Source organism: Chlorocebus sabaeus, chromosome 13, assembly GCF_047675955.1.
Source record: "Chlorocebus sabaeus isolate Y175 chromosome 13, mChlSab1.0.hap1, whole genome shotgun sequence".
Classification (NCBI taxonomy): domain Eukaryota; kingdom Metazoa; phylum Chordata; class Mammalia; order Primates; family Cercopithecidae; genus Chlorocebus; species Chlorocebus sabaeus.
Window position 1 is genome coordinate 93,661,536 of NC_132916.1, and position 19,145 is coordinate 93,680,680.

Genomic DNA, 19,145 nt, shown 5'->3' on the forward strand with positions numbered 1-19,145 from the left:
CAAAGTGCTGGGATTACAGGCGTGAGCCACCGCGCCGGGCCACAACTGCAGTCTTTGTTAACACAGCAGTATAAATTCATATTCAAAACAAAAATTTGTTAATGTATCCAGTGCTTCATTTCCTATGCAAATTAAACCAAAAATTAAAGATAATTATACAGGTATGGGATCTAAAAAACACATACACATAATTAAATGTACAAAGAATGGGTGAGGTGAGAGAATGTAAAAAAGGTACTTCATTACTTGGCAACGGATCGTTTGTTTTGAGCATCTGAAAATGAGTCTGGCCCTATAATTTCTTCCACATCTTCTTAGTCTAAGTCATTTAATTTTTATTTTCTAGCAGACCATGTAGCTGGAAAAATTTTTGTTTTCTTCACAGAAGTTATAATAATACCACGCCCAGCTGGTTTAAATCTTTTAAAACAAGGTTTGACTTTTTCAAGCTCTGCAAATATATCACTTTTATAATTAAAAAAATTTAAAGTATAAGCTCTAAAATGTAAATAGATAGATGGCCTTACAGAAAAGAGAAACAGACTTAACTCTTACTCATATAAATTTTAACTTTATATTTTTAATATTTTAAAATTTGAGACTATAAAGCAATCGCCTTGAGCTTAGTTAACATGAAAGCTCTAATTATTATTATTTTTGAGATGGAGTCTCACTCTGTCGCCTGGAGTGCAGTGGCACGATCTCGGCTCACTGCAAGCTCCGACCCGCGGGTTCATGCTATTCTCCTGCCTCAGCCTCCTGAGTATCTGGGACTACAGGTGCCCGCCACCAGGCCTGGCTAATTTTTTTTTGTATTTTTATTAGAGACGGGGTTTCACCGTGTTAGCCAGAATGGTCTCGATCTCCTGACTTCGTAATCTGCCCACCTTGGCCTCCCAAAGTGCTGGGATTACGGGCATGAGCCACCACGCCCAGCTGAAAGCTCTAATTATTAAGCCAAATTTCCTTCATGAAATAAACCCTAGTTTTTGAAAATGCATCTATCTTCACCCTGTCTTATAACCACCAGATATTTTAAGACAAAGTCTGTGGTTGAATATAAAGTAAGCCTTTAGGTTATTTACATATATTGACTCTTGTTTTATAGGATTTAAACTTGTTTCATATTTAAAACCTATTTAAGTTTCAAATTAAACTTATTAAAGGTAAACCTTTGAATCCATTATGATGTGTTAATGTGAAGAGACAAGTTGTGTATTCTGATAAATGACCAATGTAGGCCATACAGTTATAGCACATTTGAAGAAATCCGATCCTAATACACATTAATTGCTGAGTTGTCTTAGCAGCTGGACTTATTAACTGGCAACTTAGCAATTAGTAACTTAGCAACTTACTAACTGGACTATCAGGTAAATAAATTGATTTGAAGGAGGATAACAAAATTAGTTAAGATTTATGAATGCTTGTGCCAATTTCTATTAAAGTTTAATACTTTTAAAATTGGTTTTAATTTTGTGCTTCACTGGACCTCAAATTCTTTGGAACCACAAGATCATATGAATCCTAAACGTATTCTGAAAGTAGAAATTAGAGCTTTTTTACAAGTTACTGGTTGTTCAGAAATCCAAATTTTCATGCTTTAATGTAATAAAAGTTTCCAAATATGGCAACATTTTTAGATTCATAGCAACAGATGGCATGTTAGTTTAGAATTTTAAGTTGTGAATTGTATTACAATTATTAGCTTAAAATTGGAAAGGTAATGGCATTTTTGTATTCTGTATGAAAACCTCTAGAGTTTCTAGGTGGACAAGTGTTTAAACAGAATTAACACAAAGTACATTTGCCAATTGTCTTTCATTTTCGTTGCATCATGACCTGAATAAGCTTTAAAATGTTACAAAGTTAGAAGGCAAAGTAAACTTTGGTTTATTTTTAAACCAAATCATGAAGTTCAGATTACACTAAATTTTGTTCCACTCTAGTGTGTAGCATACTCTAATGACTCAGTCTTAAAGTTTTGGGAAACGGTAAGTTCTAGCATATTATAAAAGTATATTTTATGTACTTTAAGTCGTTTAGGACACAGAAAAAGTAGTATTCACCCATTGAAAAAAGTTAGTAATAAAATAGCAAATAAAAACATCTTAATTTAGTTTGATTAGTAACAATTCGTGCCTGACAAATGCCTTAGTTTAGAGCCTTTAAAAGTTTTCTATAGGTGGGAATATAGATGGTTCTATTCAAAATAAGTGTTGTCTTAGTTATTATAGCTCAGTTTGGCATTTCTTATATTTAGATTAAATAATTTTAATTAATTTTTGGAGAAAACGCGTTTTAGCCATTGCGTCTCTAACGTGCTGTTTGTTACATAGCTTACTGACCTCAAATCACTTAAAGGATTTAAAAATATCTTTAAACAAAGTACTAATTACACTTATCACTAGAAAGAGAAAAACATTCACGTTTTTTAACTCTAGTATTCGTTTTATTTATAGCCTAGTGAAATGGAAATACCAGGTAAGCTGGAATGGAAAGGTGAATTTTCTTTCTCCTTGTAGGAATAACATAGCAGTGACCAGCCTAGGTTTGCTCATTACTCTATGCTGTGACTATAAAATAGAACAGTGTATTTGACTCATTTTGCAATTGTATTAAAAATGAAAAACTGATATGATTAGGCTTTGTGTCTTTACCCAGATCTCATCTTGAATTATAAACTCCGTAATCCGCACGTGAGGGAAAGACCAGGTTGAAGTAATTGGATCATGGAGGCGGTTTCCCCCATGCTATTCTCGTGATAGTGAGTTCGTACTCATGAGATATGATGGTTTTACAGGGGACTCTTCCCGCTTTGCTCGGCACTTCTCCTTCTTGCCAGCTTGGGAAGAAGGTGCCTTGTTTCCCCTTTGGCTTCCACCATGATTGTAAGTCTCCTGAGGCCTCCCCAGCCATGCTGAACTGTGAGTCAATGAAACCTCTTTCCTTTACAAATTACCCAGTCTCAGGCAGTTGTTTATAGCAGTATGAAAGGGGACTAATACAAAGACATTTAGAAAAAAAAGGCATTTAGTATGATATTATGTTAGGTGTATGTCCATAACTTTGCATCTAAAACTATCGTTGTCATTATCATCACACCCATTACCAAGCATTTGTTTAAATATCTAGTTGACAGAGGGTAGAGTTCAAGGACAGGGAATAGAAAGTGTAGGCTCTGTTTAGAAACTGACTTTTGAGCTGAGAGTGGTAGGTAATAACATAATGTAGTATGTTACATGAACCGTGTACAGACACAGGTAATAAGTACTAAAATTGAAACCAGCAACTGAGATTTAAAGAAAGTAAATTCTTTAGTATATGTTAAATCCTATTTTGCACTAGTTAAATAGACACCCCCCAACCAATGACCTTGTTTTCTTAAACTTTTCACAATAGTATGCCATTCAAGGTGAAAATCAAGCTCATTAAGGAGATGTTTGTTTTTTTTTTAACAACATTTGCCTTCAGACTTGGTGTAAACTTTCTACTTCTCTAGGGTTATCTTCAGAAACCAAAGGAACACACACACACACACTCACACCCACGCCCCACCCACCCCCCCCCCACACACATTTTACTACTTTTGCCATAGGGATTATTATCTCTATTGGTAAGATGCTATAATGCCATATAAATGAACTGTTCATTGAGTTCTTGTAACATAGTAGCACTTTGGTGCCTTTCTTACAGGATTATATAGTTTATAGAAATATCAGGTATTTTAAAACAGGGCAGAATGTATGTTCAGAACAGAGTTCCCTAAAACATATGCTGTGGAATTATGGAATGCTGGCTATGAGGAGTGCTGATTGTGTTTTTCTAAAAAGCCCTATGGCTAAATTAATTTGCAAAATGCTGGGTTAAACGATGATGACTTCGCTTAGTAGGACTTCTTGGAGGCTTTAGTATGCTAATGTGCATTGTCACTCATAGGTGGGAACTGAACAATGAGATAACTTGGACTCGGGAAGGGGGACATCACACACCGGGGCCTATCATGGGGAGTTGGGAGGGGGGAGGGATTGCATTGGGAGTTATACCTGATGTAAATGACGAGTTGATGGGTGCTGACGAGTTGATGGGTGCAGCACACCAACATGGCACAAGTATACATATGTAACAAACCTGCACGTTATGCACATGTACCCCAGAACTTAAAGTATAATAATAATAAATAAATAAATAAATTAATTAATTAAAAAAAAGAAAACTGTCAAGAAGGGACTTCTACAACATACTTTATTTTAAAATGTATACTAAATTCACTTAACCAATGAAGGCTTTTGTCAAGCAATTTATCTAGGGACTGAAATTCTATGGCAATTATTCTGGATCATAGAGGCATCAGCATTAGATATAAAAACTCTGGAATTAGACATACTAGAAAGTTATTTTACGTTTTCGAGTCCCAGGTTCTTATCTGTACATTAGGAATAATAATTTGTACCTAATGAGAGTATTACAGATTGCTAATTCATTAGAGATTGCTAGAACATAGCTTATAATAAACACTAAAAGATGCTTACTTATCAAAACAGCATTAGTTGCTGAAGCAGAGATTGCAGCCAATCTAATTCCTTGACACAATGTAACAAGCCTAGATAAGCTGAACAGTATGTCACCAAAGACAACTGTGATGTAATAGAAAAACTTGATCCATTTTATATTAAAATATAAATTTTTCTTTGGTTTATGATTCATATTTTTGTGATATATAATAGATGTACTTTTTTTGGGGTACATGTGATGTTTTCATACATTCATATAATGTATGAAATAGGATAAATGGAATATTTATCACCTTAAAATTTTTTCTTTATGCTGGGAACATTTGGATTATTCTCTACTAGCTGTTTTGAAATATACAATAGATTACTGTTTACGATAGTCACTCTACTGATTTATTGAACACTAGGTCTTAATTTATCTATTTAACTGTATGTTTGTAACCATTAACCGACCTTTCTCTTCATCTTTCCCCATCCACACATGCACCTTGGCCAGTCTCTGGTAGTTATTATTCTACTCTCTACACCCATATTAACTTCGTTAGTTCTCACCTATGGATGAGAATGTGCAATATTTGTCTTTCTATGCTTAGCTTATATCACGTATCATAATGACCTCCAGTTTCATCCATGTTGCTACAAATTATAGGATTTCATTTTTTTTAATTTCCAGATTTTTTTTTTCAATAGTTTTTGGGGAACAGGAGCAGCGTGCACTGTACCCAATGTATAGATTTTTATCCCTAAGCCCCCTCCCACCCATCTCCCCGAGTCCCCAAAGTCCATTGTATCATTCTTACACCTTTGTGTCCTCATAGATGAGCTCCCACTTATAAGAACGATGTTTGGTTTTACATTCCTGAGTTACTTCACTTAGAATGATGGTCTCCAACTCCATTCAGGTTGCTGCGAATGTCCTTATTTCATTCTTTTCTATGGCTGAGTAGTATTCCATGGTGTGTGTGTGTGTGTGTGTGTATAACATATATATATATAACCACATATAATCACATATATATCATATATAAAATATATCACATATTTATCATATGTAAGATATGATATATATATATCACATTTTAAACTACTTGATTGATGGGTATTTGGGCTGGTTTCATATTTTTGCAATTGTGAATTGTATTGCTATAAATGTGTGTACAAGTGTCTTTTTCATATAATGACTTCTTTTCCTCTGGGTAGATACCCAGTAGTGAGACTGCTGGATCAAATGGTAGTTCTACTTTTAGTTATTTAAGGAGTCTCCACATTGTTTTCCATAGTGGTTGTATTATATTCCCACCAGCAGGGTAAAAGTTTTCCCTTTTCACCACATCAACACCAATATCTAGTATTTTTTTTTAAATTATGGCCATTCTTGTAGGAGTAAAGCGGTATTACATTGTAGTTTTGATTTGCATTTCCCTGATAATCAGTGATGTTGAGCACTTTTTCATGTTTGTTGGTCATTTTTATATCTTCTTTTGATAATTGTCTATTCATGTCCTTATTCCCACTTTTTGGTGGGATTATTTTTTTCTTGCTGATATGTTTGAGTTCCTTGTAGATTCTGGATATTAGTCCTTTGTCAGATGCATAGTTGTGAACATTTTCTCCCACTCTCTGTGTGGGTTGTCTGATTATTTCTTTTGCTATGCAGAAGCTTTTTAGTGTAATTAAGTCTTATATATTTATTTTTGTTTTTGTTGCATTTGTAACCATTAACCAACCTCTCTCTTCGTCTTTCCCCATCCACACACACACCCTGGCCAGTCTCTGGTAGTTATTATTCTACTCTCTACTTCCATATTAACTTTTTTAGTTCCCACCTAAGAATGGGTTCTTGGTCATAAACTTTTTGCCTAAGCCAACGTCTAGAAGAATTTTCCTGATGTTGTCTTCTAGAATTGTTATGGTTTCAGGTCTTAGATTTTTAAATTATTATTATTATACTTTAAGTTCTGGGGTATGTGTGCACAACATGCATGTTCGATATATAGGTATACATGTGTCATGTTGGTTTGCTGCACCCATCACTTCGTCATTTACATTAGGTATTTCTCCTAATGCTCCCACCCCCCAACACGCCCCGGTGTGTGATGTTCCCTGCCCTGTGTCCAGGTGTTCTCATTGTTCAATTCCAACCCATAGGTAAGAACATGTGGTGTTTGGTTTTCTCTTGTGATAGTTTGCTGAGAATGATGGTTTCCAGCTTCATCCATGTCCCTGCAAGGGACGAACTCATCCTTTTTTTATGGCTGCATAGTATTCTATGGTGTATATGTGCCACATTTTCTTTATCCAGTCTATCATTGATGGACATTTGGGTTGGTTCCAAGTTTTTGCTATTGTAAATAGTGCTGCAGTAAACATATGTGTGCATGTATCTTTATAGTAGCATGATTTATGATCCTTTGGGTATATATCCAGTAATGGGATTGTTGGGTCAAATGGTATTTCTAGTTCTAGATCCTTGAGGAATCACCACATCGTCTTCCACAATGGATGAACTAATTTACACTCCCAACAACAGTGTAAAAGCATTCCTATTTATCCGCATCCTCTCTAGCATCTGTTGTTTCCTGACTTTTTAATAATCACTATTCTAAATGATGTGAGATGGCATCTCATTGTGGTTTTAATTTGCATTTCTCTGATGACCAGTGATGATGAGCATTTTTTCATGTGTCTGTTGGCTGCATAGATGTCTTCTTTTGAGAAGTGTCTTTTCCTATGCTTTGCCCACTTTTTGATGGGGTTGTTTGATTTTTTCTTGTAAATTTGTTTAAGTTCTTGGTAGATTCTGGATATTAGCCCTTTGTCAGATGGGTAGATTGCAAAAATTTTCTCCCATTCTGTAGGTTGCCTGTTCACTCTGATGGTAGTGTCTTTTGCCATGCAGAAGGTCTTTAGTCTAATTAAATTTTGTTAATTTAAAACAAAATTTGTTAATTTTGTTAAATTTGTCAATTTTGGCTTTTGTTGCCATTGCTTTTGGTGTTTTAGTCGTGAAGTCCTCACCCATGCCTATGTCCTGAATGGTATTGCCTAGGTTTTCTTCGAGGGATTTTATGGTTTAGGTCTAACATTTAAGTCTTTAATCCATCTTGAATTAATTTTTATATAATGTGTAAGGAAGGGATCCAGTTTCAGTTTCAGCTTTCTACATGTGGCTAGCCAGTTTTTCCAGCACCACTTATTAAATAGGGAATCCTTTCCCCATTTCTTGTTTTTGTCAGGTTTGTCAAAGATCAGATGGTTATAGATGTGTAGTGTTATTTCTGAGGCCTCTGTTATGTTCCATTGGTCTGTCTCTCTGTTTTGGTACCAGAACCATGCGGTTTTGGTTACTGTAGCCTTGTAGTATAGTTTGAAGTCAGGTTGCGTGATGCTTCCAGCTTTGTTCTTTTTGCTTAGGATTGTCTTGGAAATGCGGGCCATTTTTGGGTTCCATACGAACTTTAAAGTAGTTTTTTCCAGTTCTGTGAAGAAAGTCATTGGTAGCTTGATGGGGTTGGCATTGAACCTATAAATTACCTTGGGCAGTATGGCCATTTTCATGATATTGATTCTTCCTATCCATGAGCATGGTATGTTCTTCCATTTGTTTGTGTCCTCTTTTATTTCGTTGAGCAGTGGTTTGTAGTTCTCTTTGAAGAGGTCCTTCACATCCCTTGTAAGTTGGATTCGTAGGTATTTTATTCTCTTTATAGCAATTGTGAATGGGAGTTGGAGTTCACTCATGATTTGGCTCTCTGTTTATCTGTTATTGGTGTATAGGAATTCTTGTGATTTTTGGCACATTGATGTTGTATCCTGAAACTTTGCTGAAGTTGCTTATCGGCTTAAGGAGATTTTGGTCTGAGATGATGGGTTTTTTTCTAAATATACAATCATGTCATCTGCAATAAGGGACAATTTGGCTTCCTCATTTCCTAATTGAATACCCTTTATTTCTTTCTCTTGCCTGATTGCCCTGTTCAGAACTTCCAGCACTATGTTGAATCAGAGAGGACATCCTTGTCTTGTGCTGGTTTTCAAAGGGAATGCTTCCAGTTTTTGCCCGTTCAATATTATATTGTCTATGGGTTTGTCATAAATAGCTCTTATTATTTTGAGATACATTCCATCAATACCTAGTTTATTGAGAATTTTTAGCATGAAGGGCTGTTGAATTTTGTCAAAGGCATTTTCTGCATCAAGAGATACTCATATGATTTTTGTCACTGGTTCTGTTTATGTGATGGTTTTTGATTTATTGATTTTTTTATGTTGAACCAGCCTTGCATCCCAGGGATGAAGCTGACTTGATCATGGTGGATAAGCTTTTTGATGTGCTGCTGGATTCAGTTTGCCAGTATTTCACTGAGGATTTCCGCATTGATGTTCATCAGGGATATTGGTCTAAAATTCTCTTTTTTTTGTTGTGTCTCTGCCAGGCTTTGGTATCAGGATGATGCTGGCCTCGTAAAATGAGTTAGGGAGGATTCCCTCTTTTTCTATTGATTGGAATAGTTTCAGAAGCAATGGTACCAGCTCCTCCTTGTACCTCTGGTAGAATTCGACTGTGATTCCCTCTTGTCCTGTGCTTTTTTTGGTTGGTAGGCTATTAATTATTGCCTCAATTTCAGAGCCTGTTATTGGTCTATTCAGAGATTCAGCTTCTTCCTAGTTTAGTCTTTGGAGGGTGTATGTGTCCAGGAAATTATCCATTTCTTCTAGATTTTCTAATTTATTTGCATAGAGGTGTTTATAGTATTCTCTGATGGTGGTTTACATTTCTGTGGGATCGGTGGTGATATCCCCTTTATCACGTTTTATTGTGTCTATTTGATTCTTCTCTCTTTTCTTCTTTATTAGTCTTGCTAGTGGTATATCAATTTTGTTGATCTTTTCAAAAAAGCAGCTCCTGGATTCATTGACTTTTTGAAGGATTTTTTGTGTCTCTATCTCCTTCAGTTCTGCTCTGATCTTAGTTATTTCTTGCCTTCTGCTAGCTTTTGAATTTGTTTGCCCTTGTTTCTTTGGTTCTTTTAATTGTGGTGCTAGGGTGTTGATTTTAGATCTTTCCTGCTTTCTCTTGTGGGCATTTAGTGCTATACATTTTCCTCTACTCACTGCTTTAAATGTGTCCCAGAGATTCTGGTATGTTGTGTCTTTGTTCTCATTGGTTTCAAAGAACATCTTTATTTCTTCCTTAATTTCATTATTTACCCAGTAGTCATTTAGAGTAGGTTGTTCAGTTTCCATGCAGTTGTGTGGTTTTGAGTGAGTTTCTTAATCCTGAGTTCTAATTTGACTGCACTGTGGTCTGAGAGACAGTTTGTTGTGATTTCTGTTCTTTTACATTTGCTGAGGAGTGCTTTACTTCCAATTATGTGGTCAGTTTTAGAATACGTGTGATGTGGTGCTGAGAAGAATGTATATTCTGTTAATTTGGGGTGGAGAGTTCTGTAGATGTCTATTGGGTCTGCTTGGTGCAGAACTGAGTTCAAATCCTGGATATCCTTGTTAATCTTCTGTCTCGTTGATCTAATATTGACAGTGGGGTGTTAAAGTCTCCCATTATTATATATGGGAGTCTAAGTCTCTTTGTAAGTCTCTATGGACTTGCTTTATGAATCTGGATGCTCCTCTATTGTGTGTATATATATTTAGGATAGTTAGCTCTTCTTGTTGAATTGGTCCCTTTTCCATTATGTAATGGCCTTCTTTGTCTCCTTTGATCTTCGTTGGTTTAAAGTCTGTTTTATCAGAGACTAGAATTGCGACCCCTGCCCTTTTTTTTTTTTTTTTTTTGCTTTCCATTTGCTTGGTAGATCTTCCTCCATTACTTTGTTTTGAGCCTATGTGAGTCTCTGCACGAGAGATGGGTCTCCTGAGTACAGCATGCTGATGGGTCATGACTCTTTATCCAATTTGCAAGTCTGTATCTTTCAACTGGGGCATTTAGCCCACTTACATTTAAGGTTAATATTGTTATGTGTGAATTTGATCATATCATTATGATGTTAGCTGGTTATGCTGCCCATTAATTGATGCAGTTTTTTCATAGTATCAATGATCTTTACAATTTGGCATGTTTTTGCAGTGGCTAGTACCGTTTGTTCCTTTCCATGTTTAGTGCTTCCTTCAGGAGCTCTTGTAAGGCAGGTCTGGTGGTGGCAAAATCTCTCAGCATTTGTTTGTCTGTAAAGGATTTTATTTCTCCTTTACTTAGGAAGCTTAATTTGGCTGGATATGAAGTTCTGGGTTGAAAATTCTTTTCTTTAAGAATGTTGAATATTGGGTCCCACTCTCTTCTGGCATCTAGGGTTTCTGCCAAGAGACCCACTGTTAGTCTGATGGGCTTCCCTTTGTGGGTAAACCGACCTTTCTCTCTGACTGCCCTTAACATTTTTTCCTTCATTCTAACCTTGGTGAATCTGACAATTATGTGTCTTGGGGTTGCTCTTCTTGAGGAGTATCTTTGTGGTGTTCTCTGTATTTCCTGAATTTGAATGTTGGCCTGCCTTGCTAGGTTGGGGAAGTTCTCCTGGATAATATCCTGCAGAGCGTTTTCCAACTTGGTTCCATTCTCCCTGTCACTTTCAGGTACACCAATCAAATGTAGATTTGGTCTTTTCACATAGTCCCATATTTCTTGGAGGCTTTGTTTCTTTTTACTCTTTTTTCTCTAAACTTCTCTTCTCGCTTCATTTCATTAATTTGATCTTCAATCACTAATACCTTTTCTTTCACTTGATCAAACTGGCTATTGAAGCTTGTGCATGTGTCACGAAGTTCTCGTGCCATGGTTTCAGCTCCATCAGGTTATTTAAGGTCTTCTCTACACTGTTTATTCTAGTTAACCATTCGTCTAACCTTTCTTCAAGGTTTTTAGCTTCCTTGCGATGGGTTAGAACATGCTCCTTTAGCTGGGAAAAGTTTGTTATTACCAACCTTTTGAAGCCTGTTCAGCTTTGTTCTGTTGCTGGCAAGGAGCTGCAACCCTTTGGGGGAGAAGAGGCACTCTGGTTTTTAGAATTTTCAGCTTTTCTGCTCTGGTTTCTCCCCATCTTTCTGGTTTTATCTACCTTTGGTCTTTGATGTTGGTGACCTACAGATGGGGTTTTGTTGTAAATGACCTTTTTGTTGATGTTGATGGAAACATCTAACAAACAGAAAGACTGTTTGTTAGTTTTCTTTCTAATAGTTGGATCCCTCAGCTGCAGGTCTGTTGGAGTTTGCTGGAGGTCCACTCCAGACCCTGTTTGCCTGAGTTTCACCAACGGAGGCTGCAGAACAGCCAATATTGTAGAATGGCAAATATTGCTGCCTCATCTTTCCTCTGGAAGCTTCATCCCAGAGGGGCACCCGCCTATATGAGGTGTCTGTCGGCCCCTACTGAGAGGTGTCTCCCAGTTAGGCTACAGAGGGATCAGAGACTCACTTCAGGAGGCTGTCTTTCCATTCTCAGAGCTGAAACGCCATGCTGGGAGAACCACTGCTTTCTTCAGAGCTGTCAGACAGGGACGTTTAAGTCTGCAGAAATTGTCTGCTGCCTTTTGTTCAGCTATGCTCTGCTAACAGAGGTGGAGTCTATAGAGGTAGTAGGCCTTGCTGAGTTGCTGTGGGCTCTGCCCAGTTCGAGCTTCCCGGCTGCTTTGTTTACCTACTCAAGTCTCAGCAATGGCAGCTGCCCCTCCCCGAGCCAGGCTGCCACCTTGCAGTTCGATCTGAGACTGCAGCGCTAGCAGTGAGCAAGGCTCCGTGGGCGTGGGACCCGCTGAGCCAGGCACAGGAGAGAATCTGCTTGTCTGCCAGTTGCTAAGACCTTGGGAAAAGCACAGTATTTGTGCAGGAGTGTCCCGTTTTTCCAGGCACAGTCTGTCATGGCTTCCCTGAGCCAGGAAAGGGAAATCCCCTGACCCCTTGCACTTCCCGCGTGAGGCAACACCCCGCCCTGCTTGCCTCACTGTGGGCTGCACCCACTGCCCAACCAGGCCCAATGAGATGAACCAGGTATCTCAGTTGGAAATGCAGAAATCACCCGTCTTCTGCATCAATCATGCTGGGAGCTGCACACCGGAGTTGTTCCTATTCAGCCATCTTGGAATGGCTATCTTCAGGTCTTAGATTTTAATCCATTTTAATTTGACTTTTGTATATTATGAGAGATAGGTATCTATCTTTTGCATATGGTTATCCAATCGTTCTTCTGCATGTGATTATCCAATTTTCCCAACACCATTTTTTGGATAGATTGTACTTTCCCTAATGTATATTCTTGGTATCTTTCTCAAAAATGAGTCAGCTATAAATGGAGGGATTTATTTACATGCTCTCTATTCAGTTCTGTTGGTCTATATGTCAGTTTTTATATCAGTACCATGCTATTTTGGTTACTACAGCTTCATAGTATATTTTGAAGTCAGGTGTTGTGATGCCTCCAGCTTTGTTCTCTTTGTTCAGGATTGCTTTGACTATTCAGGGTCTTTTGTTGCTCAGTACTTGTTTTAAGATTTTTTTTTATTTCTATGAAAAATGTCATTGGCATTTTGATAGGGATAGCATTGAATGTGTACATTGATTTGGGTAGTACTGACATTTTAATAATATTAATTCTTCCAATTCATGTTCATGGAATATCTTTTTATTTTTATTTTTTCTGTCCTCTTCAATTTCTTTTACCAGAGGTTTTACTTTTCCTTGTAGAGATCTTTCACTTTTTTGTTTACATTTATTTTTAGGTATTTTATATTTTTTCTAGACATTTTAAATGGCATTGCTTTCTTGATTTTTTTTAGATTGTTCACTCCTAGTGTATGTAAATGCTACTGATTTTTTGTACATTTTTTTAATCCTATAGCTTTACTGAGTTTGTTTTTTTGTCCTAACAGTTTTTTTGATGGAGTCTTTAGGGTTTTCTAAATACAAGGTTATGGCTTCTGTGAACAAGGATAATTTGACTTCTTTGTTTTCAATTTGGTTGCCTTTTCCTTCTTCTCTTGTCTGATTGCTGTGACTTCAACTTCCAGTATTATGTTGAATAAAACTGGTGAAAGTGGGCATCCTTGTCTTATTTCATATATTAGAGGAAAGTCTTTGGATTTTTTCCTGTTAAGTATGCTGTTAGCTCTGGGCTTTTCATATAGGTCTTTATTGTCTGGACCTGTGTTCCTTTTATATCCATTTTCTTTTTTGGTGGGGGAGTGGGGGGTTGTTTACAATAAAGGGACGTTGAACTTTATTGAATGTTTTTTCAGCATCTGTTGAAATGGTCATATGGTTTTCTTTCTTAGATCTATTAATCCAATGTATCACATTGATTTATTTGTATATGTTGAGCCATCCTTGCATCCTTAGGATAAACCCCACTTAATCATGATAAATAGTCTTTTTAATATGTTGTTGAATTTGGTTTGCTGATATTTTGTTGAGGACTTTTGCAACTATCTTCATCAGGAATATTGGCCTGTAATTTTTTTTGTTGTGTCCTTGCCTGATTTTGGTATCAGGGTAATGCTGACCTAATAGAATGGGTTTGGAAGTATTCCCTCCTCTTCAATGTGTTTAAAGAGTTTGAGTAGAATTGATATTAGTTCTTTAAATGTTTGATAGGATTCATCAGTGAAGTCATCATTTCCTGAGCTTTTCTTTGATGGAAGATTTTTTTTTCTAATTGTTGCTTTACTGTCATTACTTACTGGTTTATTCAGGATTTTTATTTCTTCTAGATTCAATCTTGGACAGTTATGTGTGTCTGGAAAGTTATTCGTTTCTCCTAGATTTTCCAGTTTATTGGCATGTAATTGTTCATAATAGTCTTTAACAATTCTTTGTATTTCTGTGATATTGATTGTTATGTCTTCTTTTTAGTTTCTGATTTTATTTATTTGAGTCTTCTCACTTACTTTCTTAGTCCAGCTAAAGATTTGTTGATTCCGTTTATCTTTTCAAAAACTGACTTTTTGTTTTGTTGGTTGTTTGTGTTTGTTTTTGGTTTCAATTTCATTTGTTTCTTCTCTGATCTTTATTATGTCCTCTACTAAATTTGGGTTTTGTTTTGTTCCTACTTTTCTAGTTTTTTGAGATGCGTTATTAGGTTGATGATTTGAAGACTTTCTACATTTTTGATGTAAACATATAGTGCTGTAAACTTCCCTTTCAGCATTGTTTTTGCAGCTGGGTATGAAATACCCATGTAATTTGATATTATTTCTATTGGTTGTATAATTTGGTTGCATTTCTATTTTCATTTGTTTCAAGAAAATCTTAAATGTTTTTCTTAATTTCTTCAATGATGTATTTATTATTCAGGAGCATGTTATTTAATTTCCATGTGTTTGTTTAGGTCCCAAGATTCCTCCTATAATAATAACTAGAAATATCTAATTTCTAGTTTTACTCCATTATAGTAAAAAAAAAATACTTTATATGATTTCAACTTTTTTTGAATTTATTGAGACTTGCTTTATGGGCTAACATATGGTATATTCTGGGGAATGTTCAATTTGCTGATGAGAAAAATGTGTATTTTGTAGCAATTGGGTGAAATGTTCTGTAATTGTCAGGCCCATTTGGTCTAGTGTGTAAATTAACTCTGATTAACATTTGCTTTTATACTTGTGTGCTCCTGTGTTGGATTTATAGATATTTATAATTATTATGTCCTCTTGCTGGATTGACCCTTTTATCATTATATAGTGACCTTCTTTGTCCCTTTTTACAGTCTTTGGCTTACAGTCTATTTTATCTGATATAAGTATAGCTACTCCTGTTCTTTTTTGGTTTCCATTTGCATGGAATATCACTTTTCATTTCTTCATTTTTACGCGGTGTGTGTCTTTATAGGGGAAGTGGATGACTTGTAGGCAGCATATATTTCTTATTCTTTATCTGTTCAGCCTATGTCTTATTTCTTTTTCTGTTCAGCCTATGTCTTTTAATTGGTAAATTTAGTCCATTTACATTCAATGTTACTATTTATAGATAGAGACTTACTACTGCCATTTTTAATTTAATTTTTGGTTGTTTTGTAGATTCTCTATTTCGTTCTTCCTTTCTTACTGTCTTCCTTTGTGATTAAATGATTTTCTCTGGTAGTATGTTTTAGTTTATTGCTCTTTAGTTTTAGTGTATTTATTTTAGCTTTTGGTTTTGTGGTTACTTTGAGGCTTACAAAAAACATCTTAGAGATGTAACAAGTTATTTTAAACAGATTACAACTTATATTTGATCACAAAGAAAAGAATAGAAATAGGTCATGCATGGTGGCTCATGCCTGTATTCCCAGCACTTTGGGAGGCCGAGGTGGACAGATCACTTGGGGCCAGGAGTTTGAGACCAGCCTGGCCAACATGGTGGTAAACCGTCCCTACTAAAAGTTCAAAAATTAGCTAGGCTTGGTGACACATGCTTGTAGTCCCAGCTACTCAGGAGCCTGAGGCATGAGAATCACTTGAATCCAGGATACAGAGGTTGCAGTGAGCCAAGATCATGCCATTGCGCTTCAGGTGGGGCGACATAGTGAGACTCCTGTGCAGAAAAAAAAAAAAAGAAGAAGAAGAGAAATAGAAAAACTACAAAAACTCTATAATTTCACCCCCCCTCACATTTTGACTTTTTGTTATTTCTCTTTTTTTTTAGAGACTTTTTGTTATCTCAGGATAAGTATTTTATATTGCCTATCTCTTGATAGACTGCTATTGCTATGGTTATTGACATATTTATCCTTTAGTTTTCATATGAAAGTTAAGAGTTGCTGTTACAGTATTAGAGTATTCTGAGTTTGTGTCTTTAATTTTACCAGTGGGTTTTCTACCTTCAGCTGTTTACTTTTTAAACATTAGTGGTCTCTTCTTTCAGGTAGAAAAACAACTTTGTATCATTTCTTGTAAGACAAATCTGGTGGTGGTGAATTCTCTTAGCTTTGATTTGTCTGGAAAGATTTCATCTCTCCTTTATAATTGAAGAATAGCATTGCGGGAAACAGTATTCTTGAATGGCAGGTTTTTTTCTTTTAGCACTTTGAAAATGTTGTCCCACTCCCTCCTAGCTTGTATAGTTATGGTTTCAATTGAGAATTCTGTTGCCTGATGAATTAGAGCGCCTTTATATGTTATTATCTTTTCTCTTGTTGCTTTTAGGATCCTTTCTTTTTCCTTGAGAATTTAATTATTAAATGTGTTGGGAAAGGTTTATTTGGGTTTAATCTGTTTGGTGATCTCTGACCTTCTTGTCCCTAGAATTTATATCTTTCTCAAGTTTTGGAAAGTTTTTCAAATAACTGTTTTTGTTGTTGTTTTGAGGTGGAGTCTCACTATGATGCCCAGGCTGGAGTTCCGTGGTGCTAACTTGGCTCACGGCAACCTTCAGCTCCTGGGTTTGAGCAGTTCTCCTCCCTCAGCCTCCCAAGCAGCTGGGATTACAGGTGCCTGCCACCACGCTTGGCAATTTTTTTTTCTATTCTTAGTAGAGTTGGGGTTTCACCATGTTGGCCAGGTTGGTCTCAAACTCCTGACCTCAAGTGATCCACCTTCCTCAACCTCCTAAAGTGCTAGAGTTACAAATGTGAGTCACCGTGTCCTGCCAAGGTTTTTTTGGAGACATGGTCTGGCTGTGTCACAGGATAGAGTGCAGTGGCACGATCTTGGCTCACTACAGCCTCTACATCCTGGGCTCAAGCCATCCTCCGACTTCAGCCTCCCAAGTAGCTGGGACTACAGGTGCATGCTACCACACCTGGTTAATTTTTATATTTTTTGTTAGAGATGGGGTTTCACTATGTTGCCCAGGCTGATCTTGAACTCCTGGCCTCAAGCCATCTACCTACTTTGGCATCTCAAAGTACTGGGATTATAGGCATGGGCTACCACACCTGGCCAAAACTGATATTTATTTAGTAATTATTATTATTATTCTTATTATTTTAAATTAAAAGAAAGAGAGGTGGGGGTCTCACTATGTTGCCCACGCTGGTCTCAAACTGAGCTCAAGTGATTCACCTGCCTCGGCCTCGTAAAATGCTGGGATTGTAGGCGTGAGCCACCGTGCATGGCCCAAAACTGATATTTTGTAATTCTTGTTCAGAGAGGTTGCCTATTGCCATCTTGTTATGGCCAGTCACTGCTTCCTTGCATTGATTCTTTGGGGAAGTCATGCTTTTCTGTTTGCTGTTGTTATGGATGTACGTGAATGCCTTTACAGTGAAGAATGGGCTATTTATTCTAGTCTTCTTCTGTTTTCTTATTGCATGTGTTTCCTTAGAGATTTTTTTTGTTTTGTTTTGTTTTGTTTTGAGACAGAATCTCGTTGTGTTGCCCAGGCTAAAGTGCAATGGTGTAATCTCAGCTTACTGCAGCCTCTGCCTCCTGAATTCAAGACGTTCTGCCTCAGCCTCTTGAGTAGCTGGGATTACAGGTGTGCACCACCATGCCTGGCTAATTTTTGTATTTTTAGTAGAGACAGAGTTTCGCCATGTTGGCCAGGCTGGTCTGAAACTCTTTACCTCAAGTGATCCACCAGCCTCAGCCTCCCAAAATGTTGGAATTACAGGCATGTACTACTGCACTTGGCCTGGCCTGCTTGGAGATTTTTTAAATAATATACCTGTTGAACTTTTCTTCACACTATGTTGCTGCCTCCTTTTCAGCACTAGATGGCACCTTAAGCCCAGGTTTGCCTCAGCTATTGCCAACTTTGGAGCATTGTCCATCCTGACACAGAGGAGGTACCCAGGGGGATATCCTGAGAGTATGGGAAGGCTGTTCTTGCCCAGGGTACCTGTGGAATGTACCTCCTAATGCATGGTGCCCAAGACACAGAGCAGAGTTTCCTGGTCTGGGGATGCTTGTCCCACCTGCCTACTCTTTGTCTCTGGCTCTCCTCAGGAATTTTTCTACCTTCAGGCATCCTTGATGTGTTCCCTGGGTTGAGGCAGAGACAGTTCTTCTGCCAAGGAACCCAAGGTGTTGGGGAAACTGGTTGGCTACCTTGATCTCACTTTTTTCCAGTTTAATAACTGTAAGTTGAGAAATTTATGCTTACTAAAAAAAGTCAATCCTAAAAGATTACATACTGTATAATTCCATCAATATACCATTCTCAAAATAACAAAAGTATAGAGATAGAGTACAAATTAGTGGCTTGCAGGGGAAAGAGACTGAAGGTGGGGAGGGGGTCATTGGGAGAAGGGGACACAATACAAAGAAGTAGCACAAAGGAATTATTTTCTGGTGATGGAACAGTTCTCATCTTGATTGTGGTGATTGTTACATGAATCTACATATGGTATAAAATTGCATAGAACTATATGCACATACACACACATAAATGAATTTAGGTTAAAAAATCAAAACAGTAAAGTCTGTATTCTAGTTAACAGTAATACACTGATGTCAACTTCCTGGTTTTCAGATTGTACTATATCACTATATATTGTACTGTAATTGTGATATTGTACTACAGCTATAAATTTTTTTTTTTTTTTTTTTTTTTGAGACAGAGTCTTGCTCTGTTGCCCAAGCTGGAGTGTAGTGGCGCGATCTCAGTTCACTGCAACCTCCGCCTCTTGGGTTCAAGCGATTCTCGGACCTCAGCCTCCTGAGTACCTGGGATTACAGATGCATGCCACCATGCCTGGCTAATTTT